This window comes from Solanum verrucosum, unplaced genomic scaffold (genome assembly GCF_900185275.1).
Source record: "Solanum verrucosum unplaced genomic scaffold, falcon-dt-bn FXZP01000040.1, whole genome shotgun sequence".
Taxonomy (NCBI): domain Eukaryota; kingdom Viridiplantae; phylum Streptophyta; class Magnoliopsida; order Solanales; family Solanaceae; genus Solanum; species Solanum verrucosum.
Genome location: NW_026020323.1, coordinates 799,850 through 812,954, shown reverse-complemented (window position 1 = coordinate 812,954; position 13,105 = coordinate 799,850). Strand labels below are relative to the sequence as shown.

Below are 13,105 nucleotides of genomic sequence, written 5' to 3'. Positions count from 1 at the left end.
TAAGAATATAATAATTAATGGAGAAGAAAGACTGTAATATTTCTATCCTCAAATAAAATATGTTGTAAATATGAATAAGAAGAGATGTTCCAAATGACAAATCTTATTAGTTCTAATCGTTTTGATTTTTTAATTTTCGTTCGAAAATAACCAAAATAAAATGCTAGCTAAACTAGAAAATATCAAAAAGTTACACTTAGGGTGTGTTTGATAATCAATGAAAATGTTTTTCATGAAAAATTATTTTTCATAAGAATAAGTGGATTTTTTATTTGTTTTCTTCACATTACTAAAAAATTACGTACTAGTTTTCCACTAAAAAAATACTCAGTGGCTATTCCCACACATATTTTGATTGAAATCATGAGAAAAGAAAAAATAGTTAGTAATGATTTCATACAGAAAAATTAGGAAGCTTTCCACTATTTTAGTGAGAATTTGTTTCCCACTATGTGTTTTCCCAGTGAGTTGGTTTGGTGGAAAATAAGTGGGAAAATCATGTTCAATAACACAAATTCTCCATCGTGATGGGAAAATCTTTATTTCAAGTAGTACTTGTGTTCAGTACGTAAGCAAAAAATATTATCCTAAAAGTATTTGTAAATAATCTAGATAAATATTACGGGAGGTGTGGGGTAGAGGCAGGGTTTGTAGGGTGGTTCGGGTGAAGATGAGGTCTGTTGGAGGGTGGGAGGATACTTGTGAAAATTGGTTTCCCTACTTCTACCAAAAAAAACATTTTCCTCATTTTTAAGGAACTTATTTTTCTAAAAAAAATAAAATCCGAACATACCCTTAAAGAAAAATTTATAAAATTCAATGTTCACAAAACAATAATTCTTTCAGGGAAGACATATTGTTGTATAATTAATGATGGTTAGTACATTTCAGTAGTATAAACATCAGAGAGTTGAAGAAGGAGCTGAAATCATTTTTTTAAAATATTCCACTCGTCTTTGAGTCGACTAGCTAGCTGCTATGGGAATAACATCTCTACCAAGTTCTATCGTAACGTTTTTGATGCCTGCAGAAGTAATGAAACAAAATAGAGAGGTAATATTAAAGCTAAAATGCGAGTCTGATTCTTTTTTATTGATCAAGTATAAGTAAAAAACTATTTTGTGTTTGTCAGGATGTTATTGCTTAGGAGATTGGCCACGGCAGAGTGCTCACCTTGAATCGGCCTAACCATTTAAATTCTATATATAAAAAAATGGTATATATATATATATATATATATATATATGCATGCAATATTTAGAAACATATAGTAAAAATGTTCAATTAATTATAAAATTTTCTTCATTAGGGATTAATGCTCGGGCAGAAATTTGAGAAATATGAGAAAGATGAGAATGTTGAATTTGTAATCGTTAAGGTAATTATCTATATATTTTGATTACTATTTGCTTAGTTAATTCCATTTCTTGAAAGTTGAAATTTTCATCCATTTGCACATAGGGAGTATATATTTGTTACTTGTGTTTCGTCCATCATATAATCGTTTCAATTCTCCACCAGCAGAGAATGTACGACCTGCTCCCTATGTGCAAATGGATAAAAATTTCAAATTTCAAGAAATGGAATTAACTAAGCAAATAGTAATCAAAATATATAGATAATATATATATATATGTTCACTTAAACTCATGAGCAAATACATAATATTCTTTGAAGAGGATTCTTGCCTTGAATTTGCTTATAGACTGTATTGGTTTTGCCACCACCTTCAAACTTATAAGAAACCACATATTGCTCTTGCTCATGGAATGTCAATGGGTGGAGGTGTAGGCTTGATGGCTCCACTGAAATTTGTCATGCCCCGAGCCTACACCATGGGTGGGACTGACACTCGAAGGCCATAGTTGGCCCCAAGAGAACCCTTGGCCTGACTTACTTAACTCAGCGGAAGACTTAAAATAAACAAAGATAAGTTCATATAATAAATTGGAATGTTATAAAGGAACATTCAATTGGCCACTAAGGCAAACTCCCAAGTCTCAACATGGAATAATGACAATGAAAAGACTAAAAACTAACATCTGACTGTCTATGAAGCCTCTAATAACAACTGAGATGGATGTTCGGACAGACCCCACAACATCCTAATAAACTAAACTACAAAGCAATGAAATGGATCCTCTAGAAAGCAAGAAGGCTCACCAACAAACTATGGAATGCTCACTGGATCAACGATGCGTCGGCCGGGATGTAGATCTTAGTTACCTGTGTCTGCATCATAATACGGTGCAGGCCAACTAGCATCGGTACATTGAAGGTACGAGTATGCGAGTTAGAATGCTAAAATAACATAGGCTAGAAAGAATCTGAGAGAAACTGAAGAACTTACCTGGCTCAACTCAACTCAACATGACTGAACTCATTTCAATATAAAGCAGTTTAAAAGCAAGTGCAATATAAAGAAAAGTTGTTTAAAAACATGACATCAACTCTGTGTGTATACAAGATACAAAAAACTCTGAGATGTATTTAAAAATACAATAACTTCTGTAGGAGTTTCTCTAACCGACAACCATTACTTAAGAGCTACAGTGATGATACATCGATCTACCACACGCTGCCAGCACATCCTATACCTGGCCAAAGGCATAGGACATGAACTGCCTAATGGATCCACTAGTCTATTTCGAAAAGGGTTCATTTAAAAAGTATGACCCATTTCTACCCATGATGGCTACATGGTTTTATCGAGACGTGAGTTATCTGAACTCATGCCCGCCCCCAATTCGATGTTAAATACTACTCCCAAAATATACTAGCTCTTATGTTTAAAAAAACACACTTCTTCTGTGATTTGAGATTAGTGCTCAAAACTTATCTCAAAGGCTATCTTGGAAATTTCAGTTTCCCTGCTTGCTTCATTTAGAAAGCCAATACTCTTTTCTGAAAACTAGCCCGAAGGCTCTTTGGAAATCTCAGTTTTCGTTCTTATTTAAATGTGAAAACATCTTAAATCTCTTTGGGAATACTTAGTCCCCATATACTTCTAAAGAAATGAACTTCAAACTTTACTCTTTACTCTTTACTCAACTTGAACTTTAAGTCTTAAAAGAAAGTTAAAAGCATTTGCAAAAGACTTCATGAAAAGACTCTAAGAATTTGATAGACTTGGCTCTTGACTTTCCTTGAATTTAAATTTAGGAATTCAAGGTTATGATTAATGTTTCTGGATGATTTCTAGATGTTTATAAGTCATTTGGAGTAGTTAGAATCACTGGAAAGTGGTAATACACTTTAGAATAACTTAAACGGACTGAATGACGAAAATTGGGTGAAAAACGACGATTTGGGGGCGCATCCGGGGAGCGTCGCGCCAGCCCCAACCTTTCTGAGGCTCCATTCTGGCGCACTGCTGGCGCGCCGCCCCTGGCTGCCTGGCGCTATGGGGGCGCGTCGCGCCTGCCTTCCCACAGACACCAACTAACGAATTTTTTACCTCGTTTTCTGATCCTAAATCGTTTTAATCCGATTCTTTTTCTCAAATTCACTTTAGATTTATGTACCCAAATCATATACACAAGGATCAAACTCAAAAAACTCAAGAACTAACAACTTAATCATCAAGAACTCCTAAGAACTCAACTCATGTTCAAGAACGAAAGTAATTCAAGAACCACATTCAATAACATTCAAAATCCAATCTTTTTTAGATGAAATCGCTGAATCAAACATACTTGGCACGTGGGTGAACGAACCCAACGTTGAGATAGACTCACATACCTTAATTGATTGAATCCTCGGCGAAATTCGCAAGCAATTCCTTACGACGACGACGAATCTAGCTTTTTCCTCCTTTCTCTTTTCTTGCGTTCTTCCTCCAAAACCCTAGCTCTATTTGGTAAATGTCTAAACTGATATAATTCTGCTTAGACCCCTAATTAATTACCAAAAACGAATTAAAATAAAAGGGTAAGGAAAAGACCAAACTACCCTTTAAAATCCGGATTGGACATTTCCTTAATCCAACAGCCAACTTCCAAAGGACATTTCTCACTCATACGAACTCGGAATCGCGCAAACTTGCTGGCGTTGGAAAGATAATTCCAATAGCTTTGAAACCATACCTGGAAGTACACCTAAATCATCCTGAGCTAGGAGTTATGGCCGTTTGAAGTTGGCCCAAAAATCAACTTTTCTTAACTTAAACAAATTTTCCAGATTTTTGTTGTTTCCAAAAATGACTATTTCAACTTCTTAGCTTCTTCCTAGTTATTTCAATTTGCGAGATGTTACAATATCTCCCCCTTGGGAACATTCGTCCTCGAATGAGATTACTCTTACTAGGCAAAAAGGTGATAACATCAAGTTCAAGCACCAAACCAGCAAATGCAATTAACAACATGCTACTCATAATTTAAAGAGTAAGAAGAAAATTAGTACCTTGGTCTTCATTTTCTCTGGATTCAAAGAGATGTGGATATCTCTTCTTCATATCCTCCTCAGCTTCCCAAGTAGCTTCCACAATAAATTGTTTCCTCCAAAGGACTTTGATGCTACTTCTTTAGTCCTGAACTTGCGAACTTGGCGATCTAGAGTCTGAACTGGAATCTCCTCATAAGATAAGCTATCCTTGATCTCAATATTCTTAGTTGGTATGATCAATGAAGGATCGCCCATGCACTTCTTCAACATGGAGATGTGAAATACCGGATGAACTGCTGCTAACTCTCGTGGTAGCTCCAACTTATAAGCTACATTGTCAATCCTCTTGGCTATGCGATAAGGCCCACTATACCGGGGACTAAGTTTCCCCTTTTTACCAAACCTCATAACACCCTTCATGGGTGAAACTTTTAAATATACCCAATCATCTACTTTGAATTCTAACGCCCTTCTTCTAACATCAGTGTAGGATTTTTGACGACTTTGTGCAGTTTTCAACCTTTCTTGAATCACTTTCACCTTCTCCATAGCTTGGTAAACTAAATCTGGTCCTATCAACCCTGCTTCACCAACTTCAAACCATCCAATAGGAGATCTGCATCTTCTCCCATAAAGAGCTTCATAAGGAGTCATTTGAATGATAGCATGGTAACTGTTGTTGTAAGCAAACTCAATTAAAGGTAGGTGATCATCCCAATTACCTTTGAAATCAATCACACATGCTCTCAACATATCTTCTAATGTCTGAATGGTACGCTCTGCTTGCCCATTTGTCTGAGGATGAAATGCAGTACTTAAGCTCACCTCTGAACCCAAGCCTTTTTGGAATGACTTCCAAAACTGTGCAATAAATTGTGCACCTCTATCTGAAATATTGGAGACTGGAACCCCATGAAGTCTTACCACCTCTTGAATATAAAGCTTAGCATAATCTTCTGCTGAGTTGGTAGTCTTTACTGGCAAAAAGTGGGCTGATTTCGTCATCCTATCGACAATCACCCAATTAGAATCATGCTGTCTGCGAGACCTTAGCAAGCCTGTGATGAAATCCATATTGATCATCTCCCACTTCCATTCCAGAAGTTCTATATTCTGAGCCAAACCACCAGGCCTTTGGTGCTCTACTTTCACTTGTTGGCAATTTGGGCACTTGGTAACAAATTCAACAATGCCCTTCTTCATGCCATTCCACCAATACACTTCTCTCAAATCACGATACATCTTAGTGGAACCCAGATAAATGGAATATCTGGAGCTATGAGCTTCCTCCATGATCCTCTCGTGGAGTACATCCACCATAGGTACGCACAATCTACCTTGATATCTCAATACACCATCTCCCCCTTGTTCAAAAGATAATACTCTTTGCTTATGAACATTTGCTTTTAAGTCTAGCAAAATTAGGTCTTGGTCTTGCTTCTCTTTCACTTCTGATACTAGTGATGACTCAGCCCCATTTGTCACCACTATTCCTCCTTCTGTGGAATCCATAAGTCTGACCCCCAGGCGTGCAAGTCTGTGCACATCTTTTGTTAACTCTCTCTTTTCTTCCTCAATATGGGTGGTACTACCCATATATAACATGCTTAAAGCATCAGCAACAACATTAGCCTTACCTGGGTGGTAAAGAATACTCATGTCATAATCTTTGAGTAACTCTAACCACCTCCTCTGTCTGAGATTAAGCTATTTCTGAGTGAACACATATTGAAGACTCTTGTGATCAGTGAATACATCAACGTGAACACCATACAAATAATGACGCCATATTTTCAAAGCGAATACTACAGTAGCCAACTCTAAGTCATGGGTTAGGTAGTTCTTCTCGTGAACCTTTAACTGTCTGGAGACATAAGCTATAACTTTGTCATTCTGCATTAACACGCAACCCAAACCAACTCTAGATGCATCACAATACACCACAAAACCTTGGGTACCTTTTGGTAAGGTCAATACTGGAGCAGTAGTCAACCTCTTCTTCAATTCATCAAAGCTTTTCTCACAAGCTTCAGACCATTGAAACTTCACTATTTTCTGAGTCAACTTCGTCAAAGGTGACGAAATGGACGAGAAACCCTCTACAAACCTTCTATAATAGCCAGTCAAACGCAAGAAACTCCTAATATCAGTTGGAGATGTGGGTCTAGGCCAATTCTGCACTGCCTCAATTTTTTGAGTATTAACTCTAATTCCTTCTCCTGACACAATATGGCCTAAGAATGCCACAGACTCAAGTCAAAATTCACATTTCAAGAACTTAGCATACAACTCCTTATCTTTCAAAGTCTGAAGAACTATTCTGAGATGGCTAGCATGATCTTCTTCATTCCTTGAATAGATTAGTATGTCATCAATGAAGACGATAACAAACATATCTAAATAAGGTTTGAAGACTCTATTCATAAGATCCATGAACGATGTGGTGCATTAGTCAACCCAAAGGACATGACCAAAAACTCATAATGACCGTATCTGGTTCTGAAAGCTGTCTTAGGAATATCACATTCTCTTACTCTTAACTGATAATAGCCTGATCTGAGGTCAATTTTCGAGAAACAAGAAGCACCCTGAAGCTGATCAAAAAAATCATCAATTCTTGGAAGAGGATACTTGTTCTTGATGGTAACCTTGTTCAATTGGCGGTAATCTATACACATCCTAAGGGAACCATCTTTCTTTCTCACAAATAGGACCGGAGCACCCCAAGGTGAGACACTAGGTCGAATAAACCCTTTTTCTAATAGGTCTTTCAACTGTTCTTTCAACTCTTTCAACTTTGTTGGTGCCATTCTATATGGCGGAATGGATATAGGACGAGTATCGGGAAAAATATCTATACCAAAGTCTATCTCTCTCTCAGGAGGGACTCCGGGAAGATCATCTGGAAAGACTTCTGGAAACTCATTCACTAACTGAATATGAGGTACCTCAACACTTGAGTCATTAACTCGGACTAAGTGATAGACACACCCCTTAGAAACTAATTTCCTTTTTTTAAGGTACGAAATGAAATGACGCTTAGGCACTGCTGAACTACTTTTCCACTCTAAGACTGGCTCATTTGGAAACTGAAACTTGACTACTCGATTTCTACAATCAACTGAGGCATAACATGCATGAAGTCAGTCCATACCAAGAATGACATCAAAGTCTACCATGTCTAACTCAATTAAATCAGCCATGGTACTCTTTTGATTGACGGAAATAGGACAATCACAATAGACTCTCTCTGCTAGAATAGACTCACCAATAGATGTGGAAACACTAAAGGGTTCACTAAGCTGCTCAGGAATAACATCAAAATTCATAGCAACATATGGAGTTACAAAAGATAAACTCGCTCCTGGATCTAGCAAAGCATAAACAGTAAAGTTAAAGACTTGAATCATACCGGTGACAACATCTGGTGAATCCTCTTGCTCTTGGTGACTAGTGATCGCATAGAGGCGGTTTGCTCCTCCGTCAGTACCGGAAATAGCTCCTCTAGGTGCAGATCTGTCTGGTGGAGCGACAGTAGAAGGCTGGGCTCTATTGCCCCCATTACCCTGTTTGTTCTTTGGACACTCTCTCATGAAATACCCACTTTGACCACACTTGAAACAATCAGTGGAGCCCTCACGACAAACACCTGTGTGGTTGCTACCACACTTGGCGCAGGTAGGAGGCTTACTTCCTTCTTGCACTACACTGCCCTGAGAATAGGCAGGTTTAGCTCTGGAATTCTGACCATAGTACTCACCCTTGTTCTTAGGTGCAAGTGCACTAGCAGATGATGGAGCAGGTCCCTTTTGTTTCTGTTGGAAAGACAATCGGTTGGCATTACTCCTCTGTTGCCCGGACTCATTCCCTATCTTAGCCCTTTTGTTCTTGAACTCCTCCCTATCTCTCAGCTTCTCTTCCTCTACCTGCTGCAGATTGACCATCAACCTCGAAATGTCCATGTCCCCAATAAGCATTGCTGCCCGGCCCTCTTTGCTTGATAGACGGCCTAAACCAGCAACAAACAAACTCATCCTACCCCTCATGTCCGCAACCATTTCAGGAGCATAGCGAGACAGTTGGGTGAACTTCAACCCATACTCATGCACACTCAAAGAATCTTGCTTAAGTGTGAGGAACTCATGCACCTTAGCCTCTTTCAGTTCCCGGGGAAAGAAACGCCCCAAGAAGGTCTCTTCAAAACATGCCCAACTCACATGTGGTGCATCCTCAGCTCTACCTCCTTTCCATTGATCAAACCAAGTCCTAGCAACATTTTTCATCTAATATGCAGCTAGCTCAACTCTCACAGTATCAGCAACATGCATCACCTCAAATACCTTCTTTAACTCCTCAATGAAGTTCTCCGGATCCTCAGTAGTGCTCGAACCAGTGAAACTTGGAGGGTTCATCCTCAAGAACTCTCGAATCCTTGAAGTGTCAGCCTCTTCTTGCCGAGCTCCTCTCTGCTACCCAGCTTGGTTGGTCACAACTTGACTCAACATCCTAATTGCCTCTCTGAACTCAGATATTGGTCACTTCTCCTTGCGTTTGCACCACAGGTGCATTGGGTAGTTCTTGCTCCTCAACGTTCCTCCTAGCTGGACGACCTTTGACTGTTCTTCGTGGAGGCATGATTATCTGAAACACGTACAAGCACGAATTAGAGGGAATTTTTTAGAGATTAAACTCTAACGCATGAAATGAGTATGAAAGAAGTGGGATAGTTCCTAAATGTTACAGCCTCCTAATTATAGATGTGGCAGGCTTCACACCGATAACTAGGACGCTACAGACACTGCTTCATAGACTCCCTAGGACTCTTGAACTCTGTGCTCTGATACCAAGTTTGTCATGCCCCAAGCCTACACCCTGGGCAAGACTGGCACACAAAGACCATTGCTGGCCCTAAGCGAACCCTTGGCCTGACTTACTTAACTCAGCGAAAAACTTAAACTAAACAAAGATAAGTTCATATAATAAATTGGAATGTTATAAAGGAACATTCAACTAGCCATTAAGGCAAACTCAAGTCTCAACATGGAATAATGACAATGAAAAGACAAAAAATGAACATCTGACTGTCTATGAAGCCTCTAATAACAACTGAGATGGATGTTGGGACAGACCCCATAACATCCTAATAAACTAAACTACAAAGCAATGAAATGGATCCTCCAGAAAGCAAGGAGGCTCACCAACAGACTCTGGACTGCTCACTGGATCAACGATGTGTCGGGATGCCGATCCTAGTTACCTGTGTCTGCATCATAATACGATGCAGGCCAACTAGCATCAGTATATTGAATGTACGAGTATGCGAGTTGGAATGGTAAATTAACATAGGCTGGAAAGAATCTGAAGAACTTACGTAGCTCAACTCAACTCAACATGACTGAACTTTTTTCAATAGAAAACAGTTTAAAAGCAAGTGCAATATAAAGAAAAGTTGTTTAAAAACATAATATCAACTCTGTGTGTATGCAAGATACAAATAACTCTGAGATGTATTTAAAAATACAATAACTTCTGTAGGAGCTTCTCTAACCGACAACCATCACTTAAGAGCTATAGTGATGATACATCGATCTACCTCACAGCCACCGCATCCTATACCTGGCCAAAGGTATAGGACCTGAACTACCTAATGGATCCACTAGTCTATTTCGAAAAGGGTTCATCTAAAAAGTATGACCCATTTCTACCCATGATGGCTACATGGTTTTATCGAGACGTGAGTTATCTGAACTCATGCCCGCCCCCAATTCGATGTTAAATACTACTCCCAAAATAAACTAGCTCTTATGTTTAAAAAAACACACTTCTTCTGTGATTTGAGATTAGTGCTCAAAACTTATCTCAAAGGCTATCTTGGAAATTTCAGTTTCCCTGCTTGCTTCATTTAGAAAGCTAATACTCTTTTCTGAAAACTAGCCCGAAGGCTCTTTGGAAATCTCAGTTTTCGTTCTTATTTAAATGTGAAAACATCTTAAATCTCTTTGGGAATACTTAGTCCCCATATACTTTTGAAGAAATGAACTTCAAACTTTACTCTTTACTCTTTACTCAACTTGAACTTTAAGTCTTAAAAGAAAGTTATAAGCATTTGCAAAAGACTTCTTGAAAAGACTCTAAGAATTTGATAGACTTGGCTCTTGACTTTCCTTGAATTTAAATTTATGAATTCAAGGTTATGATTTATGTATCTGGATGATTTCTAGATGTTTAGAATCATTTAGATTAGTTAGAATCAATGGAAAGTGTTAATACACTTTAGAATAACTTAAACGGACTGAATGACGAAAACTGGGTGAAAAACGACGATTTGGGGGCGCATCCGGGGAGCGTCGCGCCACCCCCAACCTTTCTGAGGCTCCATTCTGGCGCACTGCTGGCGCGCCGCCCCTGGCTGCCTGGCGCTATGGGGGCGCGTCGCGCCTGCCTTCCCACAGACACCAACTAACGAATTTTTTACCTCGTTTTCTGATCCTAAATCGTTTTAATCCGATTCTTTTTCTCAAATTCACTTTAGATTTATGTACCCAAATCATATACACAAGGATCAAACTCAAAAAACTCAAGAACTAACAACTTAATCATCAAGAACTCCTAAGAACTCAACTCATGTTCAAGAACGAAAGTAATTCAAGAACCACATTCAATAACATTCAAAATCCAATCTTTTTTAGATGAAATCGTTGAATCAAACATGCTTGGCACGTGGGTGAACGAACCCAACGTTGAGATAGACTCACATACCTTAATTGATTGAATCCTCGGCGAAATTCGCAAGCAATTCCTTACGACGACGACGAATCTAGCTTTTTCCTCCTTTCTCTTTTCTTGCGTTCTTCCTCCAAAACCCTAGCTCTATTTGGTAAATGTCTAAACTGATCTAATTCAGCTTAGACCCCTAATTAATTACCAAAAACGAATTAAAATAAAAGGGTAAGGAAAAGACCAAACTACCCTTTAAAATCCGGATTGGACATTTCCTTAATCCAACAGCCCAACTTCCAAAGGGCATATCTCACTCATACAAACTCGGAATTGTGCGAACTTGGCTGCGTTGGAAAGATAATTCCAAGAGCTTTGCAAACATACCTGGAAGTACACCTAAATCATCCTGAGCTAAGAGTTATGGCCGTTTGAAGTTGGCCCAAAAATCAACTTTTCTTAACTTGAACAAATTTTCCAGATTTTCGTTATTTCCAAAAATGACTATTTCAACCTCTTAGCTTCTTCCTAGTTATTTCAATTTGCGCGATGTTACAAAATTCTCTATCGTCACTGAGAAAACAGTTAGTACCAATTTTATGATTTGAATAACGACATCTTTAGTAAATTATTAATCTTAATGTTTTCTCATTTGCTGTTTTGTTCCACTCCTGAAGCAAATCTAGGGCATCACCCGGACTGTGGCTTATCATACATACTCTCACGCCTTCCAGGTCGACTTGGTAAGTAAGTTAGAACATGTATTTTTAAAATTTGAATATATATGTGTGTGTGTGTGTGTGTGTGTGTGTGTGTGTGTGTGTGTGTGTGTGTGATGTTGTTAAATGTATGTAGGAGAATACTTGGGCTTAACAGGAGCGAAATTGAAGGGTAAAGAAGTGGTTGCTGCTGGATTAGCAACTCATTTTGTACCTTCACACAAATTATTTCAGTTAGAGAAGATTTACTGAGCATAAACAACGGTGGTGAAGAGGATAATATTAGATCTGTCATCGACGAATTCTCTACTAATGTTCAAGTAGATGAAACAAGTGTATTGAGCAAGTAATGTATCACGATTTCAAACTGTTCTTGTGAGGATATTCACACTGATGCATTTTTCATAAATCAATTGTAGGTTGTCCATAATCGATGATTGTTTCTCCAGGGAAACTGTGGAGGAGATCCTGGATTCATTGGTAAGAATTGATTATACTATATATGATAAAACGGAATCATATAAAATAAAACATACAATTGATATAACTTTAATTTTCAGGAAGTTGAAGCAGGCAAAAGAGGAAATGATTGGATAATGCCAGTGCTTAAAAGTATAAAGAAAGCATCTCCAATTGGACTGAAAATAACATTGAGATCGGTAACTAGTCCTAATAATTCATACAAAGAATTTATGCATATCTATTAAACTGCAAATCTTACATTTTCTCTATATTATTTTTTCAGATACGAGAAGGAAGGACCCAAATCCTATCTGAATGTTTGAGAAGAGAATTTAGGATTACAATAAACACATTACGAACTTTAATATCGTATGATTTATATGAGGTAATTTATTTTTAAAAAAATTAAGCAAACATATTCTCAAAGAGGTACACTTAATTTGCTATTTAATTCTCATTTGAAATCTAAAATAGAATTCTTCGATTTATTTTTGAAGGGAATAAGGGCTGCCATCATTGACAAGGATAAGTCTCCAAATGTATGCTCCTTTCCTCCTTCAATATGTTTTTATCTAAACACACAAAATTTGTTGTATGACAAATTGATAGTTTTATTAACCAATCAAGAATTTAGAATAACTGTAAAGTACTCTTTAGTTATTTTATTCGACTGAGTAATAATTTTTTCAATACTGAAACTGATAATAAATATGAGTTGGAAATTGTTATCAGAAATACAGGAGAAATCACATTAACATGAAGTCAAATAATTAAACAAACTTAGGTTGATGAACTTTTAGAAAATGGAAAGATAACAGAATTAA

General features: G+C 37.7%; 1 pseudogene; it reads left to right on the top strand.

The window, feature by feature from the left end:
- The first annotated feature begins 1,649 nt into the window (after positions 1-1,649).
- Positions 1,650-13,055, top strand: LOC125835492 (3-hydroxyisobutyryl-CoA hydrolase-like protein 5; annotated as a pseudogene).
- Positions 13,056-13,105: the final 50 nt, after the last annotated feature.